This window comes from Triticum aestivum, chromosome 4B (genome assembly GCF_018294505.1).
Source record: "Triticum aestivum cultivar Chinese Spring chromosome 4B, IWGSC CS RefSeq v2.1, whole genome shotgun sequence".
Lineage (NCBI taxonomy): Eukaryota > Viridiplantae > Streptophyta > Magnoliopsida > Poales > Poaceae > Triticum > Triticum aestivum.
The window spans coordinates 331,256,938-331,277,931 of NC_057804.1; positions in this window are offsets into that span (position 1 = coordinate 331,256,938).

Here is a 20,994-nt window from a genome sequence, read left to right on the forward strand (position 1 = left end):
TGTCTATGAACTGCATAGGCAACCCAGAGGTCCTTTACCACGGATGCGGCTATTCGAATAGATTATTTACAACCCTACATGGGTGTACTTCTTCACACATGCTCTCACTACTTACCGTCGTTTACACGACATGTACTCGGCAACCTTCAAGCGGAAGCTCAACGAGGGTGTCGGCCACGGCCTACCTAAACACTCAAGTCTCTAGTCCAGGTATATCGCCTATTCAGGTTCCATCCGCAAGGAGTTCGGCCGAGGTTTCCACATACGGCCCCGAACAATGTGTGCAGGGTTCCCGAGACACCAAACGGGCGCCCGGTACACCGTGCCACGTGCCTACGGCATCACAGCCCACCCCTCGGGTCAGCGCTGCACACGGCCTCCACCATACTACAAACACCAGAAACTACTTGCAACACCTGGATAGAGGACAAGGGTGGTTAAGAAGCTGAGAGGGTTAATTACGGATCCTAATGAGTGGTAGTAGCTATTCATGGATCACAAAAACAGAACTCAGTTCCTGAGGACGGCTTCAACGAGACAACCCACCATGTACTCCTACATGGCCTCTCACCGCTACCTTTACCAAATTGTGTTCACACACTTAGCTCACATAGTAAGACATGTTCATCACTGTTCCAATTCATTCCCGATGAATCAGACCTGACTCAACTCTAAGCAGTAGTAGGCATGACAACAAGCATGAATGAGTAGGCACATCAGGGTTCAAACAACTCCTACTCATGCTAGTGGGTTTCATCTATTTACTGTGGCAATGACAGGTCATGCAGAGGAAAAGGGGTTCATCTACCGCAACAAGTAATACATGAGTCGTTGTTGTCCTAATGCAGTAAAAGAGAGCAGGAGCGAGGGAGTGGATTGTATCGAAATGAACAAGGGAGTTTTGCTTGCCTGGCACTTTTGATGATATTATAGTTCTTCATCGGTGTCATTGATCACATCATCGAAACATACGTCTACTGAAGGGGAACAACCGCCGGCAAACAAGAGAGAACACAATGAATGCAATGCGACAATATGATGCATGATCATGACATGGCAATATGCTATGATTTGAGCTAATGCAACTAAAACCAGAAGGGTTAGAGTTATTTTGAACCCAAGGTTCAAGTTCAAAATCAAATGATGAACTTATAAAGTGTATTATCATGTTTTGACCTAAACAGCAAGGTTAAATTGCTTTATCATGCATGAAACAAGTATAGATGGATATAGGATTTTTCTGGTCATTTTTCATATACAAATTATTTCATTTTGAGTTATAGATTAATTTCTATGAATTTTTGAAGTTTTGGGCATTTTCTGGAATTTCCTGAGTTAAGTTAAATCAAGAAAATGACTTACTGTGTCATCCTTGCATCAGCAGGTCAACAGGTTCTTGACTTGGGAGGTGGCCTTGTTAATATTTTGTTGCCAATTGGGCTTGTATGCTACCTGAGTTGGCTGCCGGGTATGAGCCTTCTGCACTGGCTGCATTTCCTTTCTGGGCTCAAACTTGCGCTTGTGATCGTTATGGGCAGACTTATTATCTGATACAAGCTTGTGTTCCCTTTCAGCAATGAAAGCCTTGTTCACCAGGGTTTGGAAATCTGGGAAATCGAACACACTGAGAGCACAAAGAAGTTGCGGGTTTAATCCACCAAGAAACATGTCCATCTTTCTTTCCTCAGTGGCCACGTCATATTGAGAGTAACATGACAGGTGATTGAATTTCTGCAAATATTCTCCCACAGACTGACTTCCTTGGAGGAGCGCGAGAAATTCACGCTTATTAGTCTTCATAATTCCCGTAGGGATGTGATATTTTCGGAATCGCTCCTTGAATCTTGACCAGGTAATTTCTTCATTAGCAGTCCCCGTGGCTCTTTCATTTTTGCACCATATGGCAGCAGCGCCTTCAAGATACTGTGTTTCAAATGGAACCTTATCCCCTTCATCAGTTCGAGCAACCTCAAGCTTCTTTTCCATAGTTCTCAGCCAATCATCTGCATCCAAGGGATCAATGGTCTGACTGAAACTGGGAGCCTTAGTCCTTTGAAAATCAGATAATTTGGAGTGATGGCCGGGCTGATTTCCATTCTGTCCAACTATAGCTTGAATACTTCTGAATATTTCCATCAGATCATTATTTCGTCTTTCCTCGAACATACGCATAATTTGCTCGATGGAGGGCGGATTTGCCGGTGGAGGCGGTGGTGGAATGTACGGCTCGGGTGACTATCCTGCCTGTTGTGCGGAACGCCGAATAGGAGAACCCTCGCGAACGTTGCTACTGCAGCCTCCCCGCGTCATCCTAATATGATTTTTCCCAAGTCAACGCAACCAAGGTGAGAAGCATACAAAATAAACTGGGGAGAAGCCAGCAACAAAAATCCGAGTAAAACCTAAAAGGCAAAGAAAATACGGTGAATAAAATAAAGTCCAGCATAATTATACATAGACTCTTACGTGAAATATAACAACATGCCAGGTCCAACTACCCTCATACATGAAACGAAACATCATGACTCGTACGACTACAGCCATACTCCATCCTGACGACTGCGAATACTTGGAAGATCTCCTCCTGTGCTGGTGCTGCGGGGTCCTCTACTAAAGCGGACTCGGATCCTGAATTGACGGGGTTAACTGAGACCTCCGGGTTAAAAGTGACACGACGATGCTGCCTCGAGGGCTCTCCCTCTGGGGCAGGTGGAGGGTGAATCATCGGGGCTACAGGAGTGGCGAGGAGTGAAACCCACTCAGGAGGAGCTCTAAGTGGACTCAAAGTTGCGGTGCCCCGAGCTACTCGGAGGAGTAACTGGGGAAACAGGGGATCTAGAACTAGCAGGAATATAGGGAGTAAATCCTACAGATGGTGGAGTAGTGGCTGATCTAGCAGAGACTAAAGCAGAGGCTAAAGCGGTACGGGCACGACTCAGCTCATGAGCCAGCTCGTAGATCAGAAGATAGCTAGCAGTGATATAGCGAGAAAGGTGTCTAGCAACACTATAAGACTTTGGATCAATGACAGGGAAACGGACACGACGATTATCGTGGAGAGAAGGATAGTAATGGAAACCTGGGTGGTTCTGCATCCGGTTCTTGTTGTAGCGGAGCTCAACAAGTACCTCGAATGCAGCAAACTGGACAGCCTAAGAAGTGGTAGAAGCATAGCCGCTTCGAGAGGTATGAGTGTAAGAGCTGGAATCGAAACTGGTGCACAGAGTAACCACGGCGTGATACTCATACACTGAGTCAGCTAGGCGCTCCCGGTACACACCATAGGCTAGATCGTCTCCGTGGGGGTACAGCTGACGCCACATGTTACGAAGGAGATGCGGTGACGTGTACGGCATCAGCTGCAACTGGCACGGATACAGCACCGGAGCCATCTACATTCATAACCATTAGCAAGTTAGCATAAAAATGAAATCAATGCATGCAATGCAACAACCATCTACAAAAGTTACCAGCTCTTAGCTACAACTCGTATCTAATGTCTAGTTAACTTGGCTTAGTCTAGCGTGGCCTGCAGTCAGCGCGGCTCTGATACCAAGCATTGTGGCACCCTGGCTCAGAGCGACCGGTTTACCTTGCATTGCCAGCCCAGAGACCATGTCTCTAGCAACACACAACAACTTGGTAGAGAAAAACAACCGCTTTATTCATGCTAGCGGAGCATAGTTTATATTACAACAGTTAGCGAGGCCAAGCGGCACACACTGTGCGGCTGAACAATATGTACATTATTTAGTGAACATAAAGGGGGCCTTGATCATCACAACTACGCGGCAGCGGAACAACGTCGTAGCGGAACTCCATAGCATAGGGACACCGATGTGGACACGATCTAGACTCGGACAGCACTCCTTTCCAATGGGACTTTCCTGAAATCTGGCATGACACGCCAAGCCAGTACATTGAATGTACTTGCAAGCTCACAACAAGCATAAACATAATGACAAACGATATCATGATATTTAACAAATTAATAACAATGCAACAGTATATCCAACATGCTGTGAATATGCTCAACTGGTACTCGTCCCATGGACTGGCTTACCGAACATGATCATTTCCAGACCACAAACATGATAATCTCATAAGAAACTCGTGATCCTTACGGTGATCACAACCCGACCAATACATGGCCCATGATCCTTACGGTGATCACAACCCGACCAACACGTGGCCCGTGATCCTTACGGCGATCACAACCCGACCAATACATGGCCCGTGATCCTTACGGCGATCACAACCCGACCAACACATGGCCTAACTCAACACGATGGCCTTACTGTCATCCTGAGTTCAAACTTAGTGTGCAAATTTATTAAGTGTTGCCCCATGGTGTACCCTACTTTCGAGCGTGTCCGTAACCATGGACTCGGCTATCAATAGATTAATACACTCTATACATGTTAGTACACTGTACCCACACTATGGAACCCCATGGCCTCGCACTCCCATTTGGGTGGACCAACGGCATTCTGACGAAACTATTTCATTGTCATGACACTCTCCCGGCCACTCCGACTCAGTCCGCATCGGGCTAGTCCTGGGTGGCCCTATGTCTACCTCCAGACACCTCGACCACCGTCGTGACCATGATCCACTCGGGGACCCGGTACCAAAACTTAACTTCACAACGGGCTCACAAGGTTATGCCTGCCTACCGGGCCAGGGTACAGCATGCCCATAACCTTCCCTAGATGGAGGCACCGACCAGAGGCACGACAATGAAACGCAATAAGGCCGTCCCATACCGGCAAATGTGGTTGCATCGGAAAAGACTTGTTTCAGCGGCACCATGACCCGGTCAACAACATATTCAAGTTGAGTTACTTATCAGGTTCAACTTAAAGTGAAAATAACCGGTGTCATAATGCCATGCTATGCATCACTTAACACATGCATCACATAACCATGCAAATAACTAAATCCACTACGCTCCCATGGAGCCATCATCAACTCAAAATACTTCTCTGGTTAAGATCAAACCTCACTTAAACCAGAATTATTTCTAGCAATCTCATCATTTTTCATCATGCAAGAATAATAATTAAACTAATTATTAAACTCCATGACCATATCATTTATTCATTACTCACAACTAAGTTCTTCTTAGCTTATCAACAAGATTTACTTCAAACTTTCTGTAAATCAAGCATTTTAACATGAAAATCATCTAACAGAATATAATTATCATATAAATAATTTAAATGCATGAATAATCATAAGTTCAAGTAGGAAAAACACAAATATAGAAACGGCACTATGAAAATGTTGTTGTGGCTTGCCTTACTGCTGATGAGGTTCAGAAAGCTCCTGGTGATCCTCAAGACAAGCTTGCTCTTCTGAAAATAATCAAAACCACAAAAATAAAACATCAAGAAACCTTCTGAAAATTACCAGAAAATCTATACAGCAAGGAAAAATCCCATCTTTTGGTTGTTGTTAGAGTTTTGGACAAAGAACACAATGCAAAAAGAATCAATGCATTTGGACTTATAGATAAAAAGTTATGTCCATTTGAAGTTTCCTTGATTTTAAATGAATTTGAAATAAAAATAATCAAACTGGGGGGTGACGTCGAAGGCGTAAACACGCAGGGCGCCACCACTCATACCGCTTCGCGCACGTAATGAGTGGCTGACTAGCCCTGATAGTCAGGCCAGAGGGAGGGGAGAGGGAAACAGAGGGAGGCAGCGCTTCGCCTGAGCACACGCCGGCGACGAGGCTTATTGGGGTCAAACGAGAGGGGGGAATCGAAGGAGAAGAAGGTTGCGCACCTGCCCGTACCTATAGCGTAGCTAGAGGTGACCGAACGGCGTCAGAATTGTTTCTCCAGTGGAGGTAGAGGGCGGAGGTCGCCGGAGATGAAGACGACGGCGGCTCGGGGCGGCTCCAGGGGCTCCAGTGGGGTGGGATGGCCCCACCGAAGAGTGGCGGAGGCCCTGGTAGGGTTGCCCTGGCCTGGCAGGAGTCAGTGCTGCGGGGACAACCCGGGGGGGATCGCCGGCGAGCTCGGCTTCGGGATGGCAGCCCGCGGCCTGCCCGGCCGGGCTGCGGCTTCTACGGGCTCATGGAGGGTGTGGGAGTGGCTGCGGGTGCTCCAATAGGCTGGGGGTGGCCTCTTTTATTGGCGGGCGGCAAGGAGGGTTCGGGCTCCGCCGGAGGACACCTGTCCACAGTGCCCGGTGACGAAGGGCGCCAGAGAGAGAGGGAAGACGGCGGAGGTCACGCAGGAACTGTTGGCAGGCGCGGACGAGCACAAGAGCGAGGGGGAAAGCGACGAGCACAGTGCGCCGCACACTGTGCCGTTGGCCGGACCATGCCCTTGCTCGCTGCGGCGAGCTCCGGCATCGGCGAGCGCCAGGGGGAGTTAAGGGGGTGGAGACGAGGATGGTGGCGAGGCGTGGCATGCTTAGGCCGACTGGGCAGCGAGCACTCCCTCAACAGAGTGCTGGGCGGCACGCAGAGCGCGTGTTTTGCATGCAGCACGCCCGGATGAACGCGGTCACCACATGAACCGTGACATCAGGACACCCTAAGCGCTAACCAAGATGTCTGGCGTGTAGTCCTTAGTAGATTGAAGTCTTACCACGGTTTGGCTTGGATCCAGGTGCAGTAGTAATGAATTTGTACTACTGGCAAGTTTATGGACAGTAACTTTGGAGTTTTACTGTGGTCAAACCATTGGGAGTTAAGGGCTGAGCTTTGGGGTTTTACTTACACTTACTAAGATAAATAGGCACGGGAAAAACCAGCTACAATGGAGATAGTAAAAAGGTAGTTGCTGTAGAAACTACCATTTCTGTCCAGAAATGATTTTATTTTCTGTAGACAAAATATTCCAAAGAGTGGTGCAATATTTTTGCTCAGAAAGGTGACCTAGGGTCCAAAGAATAATTGGGATTTTTCTCAGGATTTTTGGGGCAAGAAAAATTAGGGTTGCTTTGGAGCATAAAGGGCTAGCTAGGGTTTTAGAGGGAAAAATGAATATTTTTCATTTAAGAAAAATATTCCAAGCAATATTTTGAGATGATCCCGAGGTGAAATGATGGTGTTCAGGAGGAGAGGGAACACTTGGGTGAAAATCAAGGGGTACCCAAGTGGTTAAGTCCAAATGAAATGATTCAAAACTTCAAATTCAAAACTAACTCAACTGAAAACCAGGGAAAGAAAAGAGGGCAAAAACCAGGCTGTCACACCACCTCCTGGCTGCCCTCTCTCTTTGCCACTAAGGCCCGTGAGGCCCAATAGCTTCGGGGGGGGGGGTCTGGTAACCACCGGTACTCTGGTTATATCCGAAACTTCTCCGGAACACTTCCGGTCTCCGAATATAGTCATCCAATATATCAATATTTATGTCCCGACCATTTCGAGACTCCTCGTCATGTGTGTGATCATATCCGGGACTCCGAACAATCTTCGGTACAACATATCACATAAACTCATAATACCAATCGTCATCGAACGTTAAGCATGCGGACCCTACGGGTTTGATAACTATGTAGACATGACCGAGACACGTCTCCGGTCAATAACCAACGGCGGAACCTAGATGATCATATCGGTTCCTACATATTCTATGAAGATCTTTACCGGTCAAACCGCATAACAACATACATTGTTCCCTTTGTCATCGGTATGTTACATGCCCGAGATTCGATCGTCGGTATCTCAATACCTAGTTCAATCTCATTACCGGCAAGTCTCTTTAATCGTTCCATAATACTTCATCCCGCAACTAACTCATTAGTCACAATTCTTGCAAGGCTTATAGTGATGAGTATTACCGAGAGGGCCCAGAGATACCTCTCCTAAACACAGAGTGACAAATCCTAATCTCGATCTATGCCAACCCAACAAACACCTTCGGAGACACCTATAGAGAACCTTTATAATCACCCATTTACATTGTGATGTTTGGTAGCACACAAAGTGTTCCTCCGATATTTGGGAGTTGCATAATCTCATAGTCTGAGGAACTTTGTATAAGTCATGAAGAAAGTAGTAGCAATGAAACTAATATGATCATAATGCTAATCTAACGGATGGGTCATGTCCATCACATCATTCTCCTAATGATGTTATCCCGTTCATCAAATGACAACACATGTCTATGGTTAGGAAACATAACCATCTTTGATTAACGAGCTAGTCAAGTAGAGGCATACTAGGGACTATATGTTTTGTCTATGTATTCACACTAGCACTAAGTTTCCGGTTAATACAATTCTAGCATGAATAATAAAAAATTATCATGAATTAAGGAAATAAATAATAACTTTATTATTGCCTCTAGGGCATATTTCCTTCAAAGTGAATAGAGTAACTGACATTGGTTGCAAACCAAGCAGTTAACTAAACACGTCACAGTAACAAGTAGTTCAAAGGCAGGAGGAGTAAGGACTTACAACATCGGCTTGATCTGGTGTGCTCATGCCCTTCATCTTGCTGGTGTGGCAATCCTAGAAGATTTTCACTGCATTCGGTTCAGGTACTTTTTGGTCTGCACGGGCTTTCATGTGTATTTGGAACAAGTCAATATAGACGATAATATGTCACAGAAAAAAGAAGGAAGTAGCAGCCATTTACAAGAGCCTCGTAGTGTGTAATATAGCTAGGAGATCCTATTGTCTGTTGGAATTTCACTTTAGAACGGTTGGTCTTGTTATTCAAACAGTTAGCCTAGAAGAAGAAACACTTGTAAGGCACATACGTAAATACAAGTTCAGTATGTGATCTGATCAAATACATATACCGTACCTAATACTTTGGATCAGACCAGTGTTTAACAAGGGTTGTCCAGCCTTCGTCTGTAATATATTCCACTCGAGATGTTTGGGTGATTTCATTGTTAGCCTTGCCTTCAAAGTGAGTTTTTCTAAGGTGATACTGATACTGTCGCAGAGCAGACTGAAAAACACGAGTGCATGCTTATTTAGTTGCATCATCTTTCGGATCCAACTTGAACCTCATCTGTTGAAAAAAGAATGTGAGTCTTGTTAGGAAGAAGCTAGAAAGTATGGGACAGAGCAAGACAATATTACAAATTGTGATGAATAACATTACTTACGGATAAATGGTCAAGGAAGGTGTTCAACTCGGTATCGTCTTTCTCATTCCTGTACTAGATTCACGCTCGAAGGATACGTGCATGACACCTAACGACAACAGCTGCCTCTGATACTAACTTGGCTGACTATGTAGCATCACGTGGCCTTTTTAAACATGCCTCAAATGGATCTCTATTATTCCTCCTTTAGATTTTGTTAATCTGTCAAGCATTATCCCTGATGTCTGTTTCCGCTTGCGCCGTGGTGCTAGTTCAACAATGAATATGGAAAGTCTAAGTGCATATCAAATTGTGAGAGTACATATAAAGGAGCATGCAACTGCAACTTGACTCAGTCAGGTACCGTCTTGGTGTTGATGCTCATGAGATTCATCTGATCTTGCCAAGTCCTGTTGTGTCAGCAGTGCTTTGGAAGTAGTGTTGGGTGTGAAGGCAGCTTGGAAACTGGCCATTTGCGGAGCAAACAAACGAGTAACTCATTGAGATGCTGGTACAGTTGAAGTGGATGCTGCAGCTGGTGGAGCGGGTGATACTTTGTTTGTAGATTTAGCCGGTGGACTTGGAGCTTCTACTGCACTATAAGTACCAGCAGAATCTCGAGGGCATATCCTTTTCTGTTGCACCTAATGAGTAACAGCATTCCCTACTATATTGTTTTCCTTGCTCTTTTTGACTTTGCCATGTCAAGCCGTACCCACAACACAAAAGAATAAAATCGCTCTTCAGAACTCATTGATGCATGATACAGAAAAGCAATACTTTGATGTAAGACAACCGTATGAGGATGGAATGTAAGAAAAACAGGACGGTGTGACATATTCACAGCTACGATGTGTAAACTAAGCGGAAGGATTTTCAAGAAAAAAGAATTTATGCAAGCTAGACACCATATGAAAGATGCAACTAATATCACTCTGCCAGGTTAAAAGTGTCTTGTCATAAGTGGCATTTCAAAAAATTAGAAGCAGTACAACCTAAAAATCAGTGCAAGATGCAACCACTATCAAACTGCCATGTTAAAAGCATCCGATCATGAGTGACTGATGCGGGATACACAACAACAGTACTTTGATGTAAGAACATGGTATGATAGATAGATGCAGTGTATTCTAGACACAGAAAGGCATGTCATATGCACATGTATAACGTATATACTCAGCATGTGCAATTTAATCAAAATTGAAGAAATACAGGCTAGACAACATATGCAACATGAAACCAATTATCACACTGTCAACTTAGAGCAAGCACCTGCGATGGTGGAGTATGGGAGATGGACTCATCATGTAGACTTGGGACTTCAAGTGCATTAGCAGTAGAAGTGGCAAATCTAGAGAGTCTCTATTTGCGTCGGTCCGGAGGGCCACCTACATCCCCTAACTTACTCTTTTCCTTCCTCTTTTCTAATATTGCCTTATGAAGTCAAAACCACAAGAATATGAATAAAATTAGCTCTGCAAAACTGGTTGATGCATGATACAAATGGACACTACTTTGATGTAAGGCAAGCGTAGGATAGGAGGATGGAATATATAGAAAAAAAGACAGCATTGCATATTCACAGGTATGATAGGAGGACGAAATATATTCACAGGTAGGATAGGAGGATGGAATATATGAAAAATAGTAAGTAGGAGGCATTTCAACAAAATTAGAAGAAATGAAAGCTAGGCACCATATGAACATGCAACCAATATCACCCTATCAGGTAAAAAGTGTCTCGTCGTAAGTGGCATTTCAAGAAATTAGAAGCAGTACAAGCTAGAAGACAATGCAAGATGCAACCTACATCACACTCCCAAGTTAAATGTGTCTTATGGGTAAGTGATTGTTGCAGGTATAAGTTGTAAGCTACGCAGATGCAATTCAACAAAATCAGAAGCAATACAAACTAGATATCAAACGGAACACGCAACCACATATAATAGTTCCAAGTTAGAGCAGGGTAAATGTTTTCATTAAGTCATGCTTCACTTATAGCCATTATTTTTTACCTTTGAATATATCATTGTGATTGAAGTGACCAAGCCAAGAAAAGGAAAACCGGCGAGTCATTTGCTTCCCCAACTGTTAATGAGAGCCAAAATCTTCCATAGGGTAACCCAGAAATTCCAATTTCTCAAACAAATTTGGATGACCCACAGCCGGCTCAGGAGCCAATTTTAACTGATAAGCCGCCAATGGTTGAAGAAAATCTTATTGGTGATCAAGCCCGGCAAGACGAGCCAGCGGACCATCTTCAGCCGCCAAGCCTGACTCATGCTTCAAGTACTCATCAAGAAGCTGAAAATGTTGACCAGGCGATAGTTGATACTAAAGTGGTTATTACTGGACTAGGTCACGGTAGTACAGATACCTCAACTAGTTTGACCAAGATCCCAACCAAGGATGAGTCGGCTTGTGAAGACAAGGGTAAATCAAAACTGGAGTTGCATGGCTTTGAATCTATGACCAGTGAAGAGCTTCATCATGAGTTCTTGACCCGGCTATCTGAAAGTCGTGACATGGAAGCAAACATAGTCAATATGTTGAACAAAAAGCATGAGGTATGAACTGAACTCTCCATGGTCATACTTATATGCATGTATGCTTAGCCCCAAAGTGTTACACATAGTTATTCATAAGCATATTTAAGACCTATATGTAAAATCTTACAAACTTGGATGTGTAGCCCCCAAGGGTCGGGTTATCATATGAATGATAAGTTGGTTTTTCCAAATATAAGTCCTTAGTGATGTTGAATAGAAGAAATACCATGTAGCCCCCAAGGGCCGGCTGGACTTCATCAGATGAGTCAGGTCTTCCAAAGAGATACATTTTTTTTGAAAAAAGCGAGCTGTAGCCCCCAAGGGCCGGCTCATCTTCATGAGAGGAGTCGGTTCTCTGAATATATCCTTTGAAGAATTTTTTTTGATACGCATTAGCCCCCAAGGGTCAAGTAGTTTGCTTGCAGCTGCTTGAGACTTTAGATTAGGTTTAATTGGCCTTCCATAGCCCCTAAGTGTCGAGTTGTGCATCTTGACAGCTCTAGACTTTAGTGTCTTGTATCTGAATAACTTATCTTTTTTTTATGAGACTTTGAATACAACTGAGTCCCGGTTAACTGGCTTGAGATTTTTTTGGATGTAGAACAAACTTTGTGGATCAAGGCAGAGTCAAGCCTGCAATCATGTGTGTAAGAGTTGGAAGAGGTAAAGGCGGCTTTTGAAAAGGAAAGAGCCACCTTCGAGACCGAAAAATCCGCCTTGCTCAAGCATGCTAAGGATGCTGAAGGCAAATGGAAACCAGTGGGTGAAGTTTAAAGCGCCATATTTCACAAATGATTGAAGGCATATTTGGTGAGTTACTTCGTCAAGATAACTTTGTGAACCAGGAAAACAAACTTCCTGACGACTCATACTTATGAATAACCCTCTTGACTTCTTGTGGTTTGAAATATTTTTAGGTAACAGGAGTCACAACCTTCGTCAAAATAACTGGGTGAAGCTGAAGGCCATTTATCCATTCCTAGAAAAACTATATTCTGGATTTTTTTACTATAATAGCTGTGACAGGTGGAGAAGAGCTGCCACGATTCATAAGAGATGTATTGAAGATGTTGTCCAATGTCCCAAAGCAAACTGAAGAACTGAAGTGTCGGCATTCTGAGATCGGGGTACCCAGATCTGCCTGCCTGCGGCCCATAGCATGGCTTCCTCAATGGCCCGGTACGGCCTCGTGGCCCCGGCCTCATGAGCGGGACGGCGTCAAGTCCTCCAAAGGAGCAGCCTCCCCAAGTTTCCTCTCGATGAGCGGATATTTCTATGCACGTACCCAGCCTGACGAGGCTGCGATGACGTGAGCCATGACGACAAAGGCCAGGCGGGCGCCAGCGGGTGCAGAGGAGGTAGATTCCCATTCGGTGCTAAGGAAGAAAGGACAAACGTAGGTTCCCGAGGAATCTCCCAAAGATTTCCATTCTGGTGCAACAAGGACAAGACCACAAGCTCAGTAGGGCAGATGTCACCGTCGACCCCACCGCGGCATCATGACCAGGAGCTTTGCAGGCGAAGACCACCTTTTGTCAGGATTAGATGTCCTTCTTGTCCCCTTTCAAATTGGCTGATTGTGGGATCCCTTCCCACCTAAGTTTTGAGGGAAGAGGACCGAGACAACTATAAATATAGGTTAGCCACCATTGTAGGGAGGGTTGTTCCACTATCACAACTAGAGCCCTCGTGAGGTAGCTCATACACTATACAAGTTCATCCTCAGCCTCCTCGTGAGGCCAATCCACCACAAAGCATGAGTAGGGTTTTGCACCGCGAGGTGGCTTGAACCTGGGTAAACTACCGTGTTCATCTTATTTCCCGCTTGCACAAGCTCGACAATGCTAGGCTGTGGGGTGGTGGCGAGCTTGAGACTTGAGGTAGTTGAGGTTTTTGCACATGCCCCAGAGTTTGAACCTTCTTCAGTCTGCGGAGCCCTGAAACCGACATTTGGCGCGCCAAGTAGGGGCGTGTCGAAGCTTCGTATCTCCAATGACCGTCCTCTGCCCTCACCTCGTGGTTCCCATGGCGGACGCCGTTCCACCGACTTGGCCGTCGGACACCTACGGGTGTGTCGCGGGTCATCTGGCATTCACCCCCAGCCTGCGCCAGGTGTAGTGGCCGGAGAGGTTCAGGCCGGCACTGCCCCCACCATACACGGTGCTGCGGACCCCAAGGAGTTTCTCCAGCTGTATGCGCAGGCCATCCAAGCGGCAGGTGGCGACGCCAAGGCCATGGTGAACTGGCTCCCAAAAGCCCTCATGGAGATGCTGCGCTCCTGGTTACGCGGCCTCCCGGAGGCCTTGGTGTCTTCCTAGGAGGAGCTTCGCAGCCGATTCATCAAGCGCTTTGCGGCACCGACGCCCCACGAAGTCACGTGCATCATTGGCAGGTCACGAGCGCTTGCTTCTGGCCACCACATCAAGCACCACTTCCGTTGGGCAGGCTCTACTCGACTGCAGCATTAGGCTCCTCAAGGTCATGCGAGAGCAGTGTCCGACATTACCTTCGACTTCAGAGATCATCCCAAGACCACTATGGCCGCGGGAGCGCTTCCTATGCTATGCACGCCCACCATCAGCAACGTCGCGGTCACCAAGACCCTCATCAACGGTGGCACCGGCCTAAACGTCCTCTCCGTGGAGATGTTTGACCTACGACCAGCTCGCGCCCACCAAGCCCTTCTTGGTGGTGGTCAAGGGCTCAGCCACTCCCCTAGGGAAGATACGCTTCCCTGTCACCTTCGGCAAGCGTGACAATTACCGCATCGAGCTCATCGACTTTGACTTCGTCCGCATCGGCCTCCCGTACAATGCCATCTTGGGGTATCCAGTCCTCGCCAAGTTCATGGCGGCGACCCAATTGGGCTACAACGTCATCAAGATGCCGGGCAGCGGAGGCATCATCACGGTGGTCGGAGACACAAAGGACGCGCTCCGGGCCCTCAAGCTCGCCTACAAGGCTACGGCGGCTTGGTGCCTTGACGCCCGGGATGCCCTGGCATGTTTGGAGGCCGCTCCCGCGGAGAAAAAACAGTGGTCTATCAAGATTGGGCCGAGACAAAGCAGGTGCATGTCGATGGCGGGGCTTGGGCCCCACCTTCACCATAGGCGCATGCCTCCCCCGAGACTAGGATGAGGCGTTGGTTGGCTTCCTGAGGGCCAACAGAGACGTATTTGCATGGGAACCATCCGACTTGGTTGGTGTCTTGAGGGAGGTGATTAAGCACCACTTGATGGTATGCCCTGGTGCGTGCTCGATGAAGCAAAATGCACGACGTCAAGCATAAGAGAAGCAAGCGTTCATCATCCAAGAGGTCTGCAGGCTGCAAGAGGCCAGTGTAATTCGGGAAGTACGACTCCCGGATTGATTGGCGAACCCAATGGTCGTTCCCAAGAAGGGGGGGAGGAGTGCATGTGCGTCGACTTTACGAGCCTCAACAAGACCTGCCCTCAGGACCCCTTCCCTCTCCCGCACATTGACCAGACCGTGGACTCCACCGCCGAGGGCGATCTATTGTGGTTCTTGGATGCTTTTTTGGGATATCATGAAATCAAGATGGCGATAGGGGACTTCGGGCAGACAACCTTCATCTCCCCATGCGGCGTGTACTGCTACACCTGCATGCCCTTCGGGCTGCGGAATGCCGGGATGACCTTCCAATGGCTGATACGAATCGCGTTGGCAGCTGGGGAGAAATGCGAAGGCCTACGTCGACAACATCGTGTTCTCGCCCGAGAGGCGAGGACCCTGATCGAAGACCTGGAGGAGACGTTCGCCAACCTGGACAAGGTGAACCTAAGGCTCAATCCGGAGAAATGCGTATTTGGGGTTCCATCCGGCAAGCTGCTGGGTTTCTTGGTGTCGCACATGGGAATTCAGACTAACCCCGAGAAAATCAAGGCAATAGAAAGGATGAGCCTGCCTTAGACCCTCAAAGAGATGCAGAAGCTCGCGGATTGCGTGACCTCCTTGGGGCGCTTTATCTCAAAGCTTGGCAAACACACCCTCCCTTTCTTAAAGTTGATGAAGAGGAAGGACCCTTTTGAGTGGACCTCAGAAGCTGAAGTGGCCTTCGAAGACCTCAAGAGATTCCTCATGGGCCCGCCTGTCATGGTGGCACCTTGTCATCGTGAGCCACTAGTGCTCTACCTAGTAGTTATCCCCCACCCAGCTAGCACATTAGTCGTGGCGGTCCGAGAGGAGCACGCCGGTGCGAGCGCGAAGCAGGGCAACCTGCGAGGGGTCACACAACCTTCGCTGCCTCAGGACAGTGCTCCTCAAGATCTCGCTGCTCCAGCAGCCTGCGGGTCTCCCGAGTCCCTCGCGCCCCACGCAGAGCAAGGCATCATCGACGCCTCGTCCCTCGTCGAGCGTCTGGTGTAATTCGTCAGCACAGTGCTGTGGGATGCGCGTGCGCTATCCCATGCAGCAGAAGCTCCTTCTCGCGCTCCTCGTCGCCTCAAGAAAGTTGCGTCATTATTTTTAGGGGCACTCCATCAGGGCTGTCTCTGTGTACCCCCTGGAGAAGGTGCTATGCAGCTCCAACGCCAATGGGAGGGTTGCAGAGTGGAACATCAAGCTACATGCCTTCCAGCTGGAGTTTAGCACAACCAGGGTCATCAAGGGTGCGGCCCTTGCTGATTTTGTGGCGGAATGGAGGGACGCTCCCGACTGGGGGCTTGATGAGGGACAATCCTCAAGCCTGGCGATAAGTCACCCAATGGTTGGATCATGCACTTCAACGGTGCCTTCGCGCGGCAGGGCACGGGGGCTAGAGTCATACTCATCTCACCAACCAAGGACAAGCTCTACTATGCCGTGCAACTTTGCTTCTAGCATGGCGAGAAGGTCTTCAACAACATCACAGAGTACGAAGTCTTAATTGCTCGTCTTAGGGCCGCGGCCACCCTAGGGGTCAAGCGCCTCACCATCAAGGGCGATTCCTAGCTCCTTGTCAACTTCTCCAACAAGGAGTAAAAGCCAAAGGACGAGCACATGGAGGCTTACCTGGAAGAGGTATGTAAAATCAAAAAACACTTCCTAAGCTTGGAATTGCAGATGTCCCACGCGACACGAACAAGGAAGCAAACAACATTGCCAATAGGGTGCCGCAAGCCTCAGAAGCGTGGCGTATTAGAGGAAAGGCTCTTCAAGCCATCAGCGGCACCTTCAGCCGCAGGCCCGGTGCTGCTTTGAGAGTAGCAGCCACCGGCCCCGCCCTCAGGTGCTCCAGCCTGTGGCCCGACCTCCGGAGCACGCCTGCTTTTGGCGCTGGAACCTCAAGCAGGCTGCTCGACTGAGGAGTTCAAGGCGTACTTGCTCCGCGGAGCCTTACCAGAGAAGGAGGAGGACGCAGAACGTGTGGTTCGTCAGGCCACCACTTATTTCTTATAGGACGGTGAGCTATAACGAATGCGCCCCAACGATGTCTCGATGCAGTGCATATCCGAGGAGCAAGTGCGCGAGCTGCTGGCCGACATCCACAGTGGAGATTGCAGAAGCCACTCCTCGTCGCGCACCCTCATGGGCAAGGTGTTCCACAGCGGTTCCTACTGGCCTATGGTGCTCAACGACGCCACCGAGCTGCTGCGATCCTGTGAGGCCTGCCAGTTCCACACCAAGTAGATTCACCAGGCCGCGCAAGGTCTCCAGAACATCCTGCTTTCATGGCCCTTTGCGGTCTAGGTGTTGGATATCCTGGGCCCGTTTCCTCACACAGCCCGTGGATACCGCTACCTCTACATCACCTTAGACAAGTTCACCAAGTGGGCGGAGGGGGAGCCTGTGCGCACCATCCCTGTTGGCTCAGTCATGAAGTTCATCAAGGGCCTCGTGAGATGTTTTGGTGTCCCCAACCATATCATTACTAACAATGGCTCCTAGTTCAAAAGCAACCTTTTCAGGACATATTGTACCAACCTTGGAACGCAGATATGCTATGCTTCTATGGTGCACCCATGGAGCAATGGCCAGGCTGAGCGCGCCAACGCGGAGGTCCTGAGGGGCCTCAAGACAAGGAGCTTCAAGAAGAAGCTTGAAGCTTGTGGAACGGTTTGGGTCGATGAGCTTCAGTCGGTGTTGTGGTCCATCCGCACCACCACGACTAAGCCCACCGGCGAGACCCCGTTCTTCCTCGTCTACGGGGCTGAGGCGGTCCTCCCGCATGAGATCAAGCATCGCTCCCTACGATTCATGGCATTTGATGAGGCGCGTCAGGATGCCTCACTGGGGACATATCTCGTGCTCGGGGAGGAGGCATGCTGCCGAGCCTCGCCGCGTGGCAAGGTACCAGCAGGCGCTGCGGTGTTACCATTGTCGCAACTTCCGCTCCCGGACTCTCAAGGTGGGAGACCTCATCTTGTGGTGGGTCCTCTCCAGGGAGGGCCTCCACAAGATCTCGCCCATGTGGGAGGGCCTGTTCAGGATCGACCGCGTCTCCAGGACCGGCGCCGTACTCCTGGAGACGCAGTACGGGGTCCTCATCCAGAATGCCTGGAACATCCAGCATCTCCGCAAGTTCTACCCATGACACTCTCACGTAATATTGAGTGGGGCTGTAGACGCCCCGGAGTCTCCTGGTGCGTCGCTCCTCGACCCCACGAGGGCTCCCACATGATACGTCTCCAACGTATCTATAATTTTTGATTGTGTCATTCTATTATATTATCTGTTTTGGATGGTTTGTATGCATTATTATGCTATTTTATTTTTGGGACTAACTTATTAACTTAGAGCCTAGTGCGAGTTTGTATTTTTCCTTGTTTTTGAGTTTCACAGAAAAGGAATACCAGACGGAGCCCAAACGGAATAAAACTTCATGATGATTTCTCGTAGACCCGAAGACACCCAGAGGACTTGGAGCCGAAGCCCGAAGAGCCACGAGGCAGCAGCAAGGGTGGAGGGCGCGCCCTAGGGGGGCACCCCTGCATTTTGGCCCCCTCGGGGATCCCCTGACCTACCTCTTCGTCCTATATATTCACATATATTCTAGAACCCTCTGAAGCATCCACAAAAATACTTTTCACCTCCGCAGGTCTCTGACCTTGTTAGATCCCATTTGGAGGCTTTTCCGGTACTCTGCCGGAGGGGGATTCGATCATGGAGGGCTTCTACATCAACTCTAATACCCTACCGATGAAGAGTGAGTAGTTTACCTCAGACCTACGGGTCCATAGCTAGTAGCTAGATGGCTTCTTCTCTCTCTTTGATTCTCAATACCACATTCTCCTTGATGTTCTTGGAGATCTATCCAATGTAATATTCTTTTGCGGTATGTTTGTCAAGATCCGATGAATTGTGGATTTATGATCAGATTATCTATGAATATTATTTGTACCTTTTCTGCATTCTTATATGCATGATTTGATATCTTTGTATTTCTCTTTGAATTATCGATTTGATTTGGCCAACTAGATTGGTTTTTCTCGCAATGGGAGAGGTGCTTAGCTTTGGGTTCAATCTTGCGTGATTTCACCCAGTGACAAAGTAGGGGTAGCGAGACACGTATTGAATTGTTACCATCGAGGATTAATTGATGAGTTTTCATCATATTGCTTGAGTTAATTCATCTACATCATGTCATCTTACTTAAGGCGTTACTCTATTCTTTATGAACTTAATACTCTAGATGCATGCTGGATAGCGGTCGATGTGTGGAGTAATAGAAGTAGATGCAGGCAGGAGTCGGTCTACTTGACACGAATGTGATGCCTATATTTCATAATCATTGCCTTGGATATCATCATAACTTTGTACTTATCTATAAATTGCTCAGCAGTAATTTTTTCACTCATCATATTATTTGCCTTCATGAGAGAAGCCTCTACTGAAACCTATGGCCCCCAGGTCTATTTTCCATCATACTTGTTTCCGATCTACTATTTTGCAATATTTTATTTTCACATCTATAAACCAAAAAACCCCAAATATTTACTTACCTTTTTATTTCTATCTATCTCTATCAGATTTCACCTTTGCAATTGACCATGAAGGGATTGAAAAAACCTTTATCACGTTGGGTGCAAGTGTTTGATTGTTTGTGCAGGTGCATCGATTGGGGACTTGCTTGTACCTCCTACTGGATTGATACCTTGGTTCTCTAACCGAGGGAAATACTTATCTCTACTTTGCTGCATCACCCTTTCCTCTTCAAGGGAAAAACCAACCAACCTCAAGAAGTAGAAGGAAAAATTTCTGGCGCCGTTGCCGGTGAGGTCTACATCAAGCCTACCAAGTACCCATCATAAATTCTCATCTCTTGCATTACATTATTCGCCATTTGCCTCTTGTTTTCCTCTCTCCCACTTATAAAACGATTTTAAAAAAGACAAAAAGATTTGGCTTTTAATTCATCCTTTTTCCGTTCATCTTTTTGTTCGCCTTTTGTTTGCTCGCAGGTTAGATTGCTTTCTTTGTCACGATGACTTAAGCAAACACCAAGTTCTGTGAGTTTTCCAATACCAATAACAATGATTTTATTAGTACTCCGATTGCTCCTGCCACTAGTGCGGAGTCTTATGAAATTAATGCCACTTTGTTGAATCTTGTTACGAAAGAACAATTTTCTGGCGTTCATAGTGAAGATGCCGCATCCCAACTAAACACTTTCATTGAATTGTGATAAGACACTAAGTACCAAAAGTTGCAGTTTTTAACTTCTTTAAGTTGGAGTGGAGTTTAGGCACAAGTTTATCAATTGCAATACATATCAAGGAAGCATGCAAAGAGTATATGAGCAGAGGAAAGTAAAGCATGCAACTTGCAAGAATGTAAAGGGAAGGGACTGGAGGATTCAAACACAATTTGGAGACATGGTGGTTTTTGAGCCGTGGTTCCGATAGGTGGTGCTATCGTACATCCACGTTGATGGAGACTCCAACCCACGAAGGAAAGGTTGCGCGAGTCCACGGAGGGCTCCACCCACGGTCCACGAAGAAGCAACCTTGTCTATCCCACCATGGTCGTCGCCCACGAAGGACTTGCCTCACTAGCGGTAGATCTTCACGAAGTAGGCGATCTCCTTGACCTTACAAACTCCTTGGTTCAACTCCACAATCTTGTTGGAGGCTCCCAAGTGACACCTAGCCAATCTAGGAGACACCACTCTCCAAGAAGTAACAAATGGTGTGTTGATGATGAACTCCTTGCTCTTGTGCTTCAAATGATAGTCTCCCCAATACTCAACTCTCTCTCACAGGATTTGGATTTGGTGGAAAGAAGATTTGAGTGGAAAGCAACTTGGGGAAGGCTAGAGATCAAGATTCATATGGTAGGAATGGAATATCTTGGCCTCAACTCATGAGTACGTGGTTCTCTCTCAGAAAATGGATGCTGGAAGTGTAGGTTCGTTCTGATGGCTCTCTCCACGAATGAAGAGGA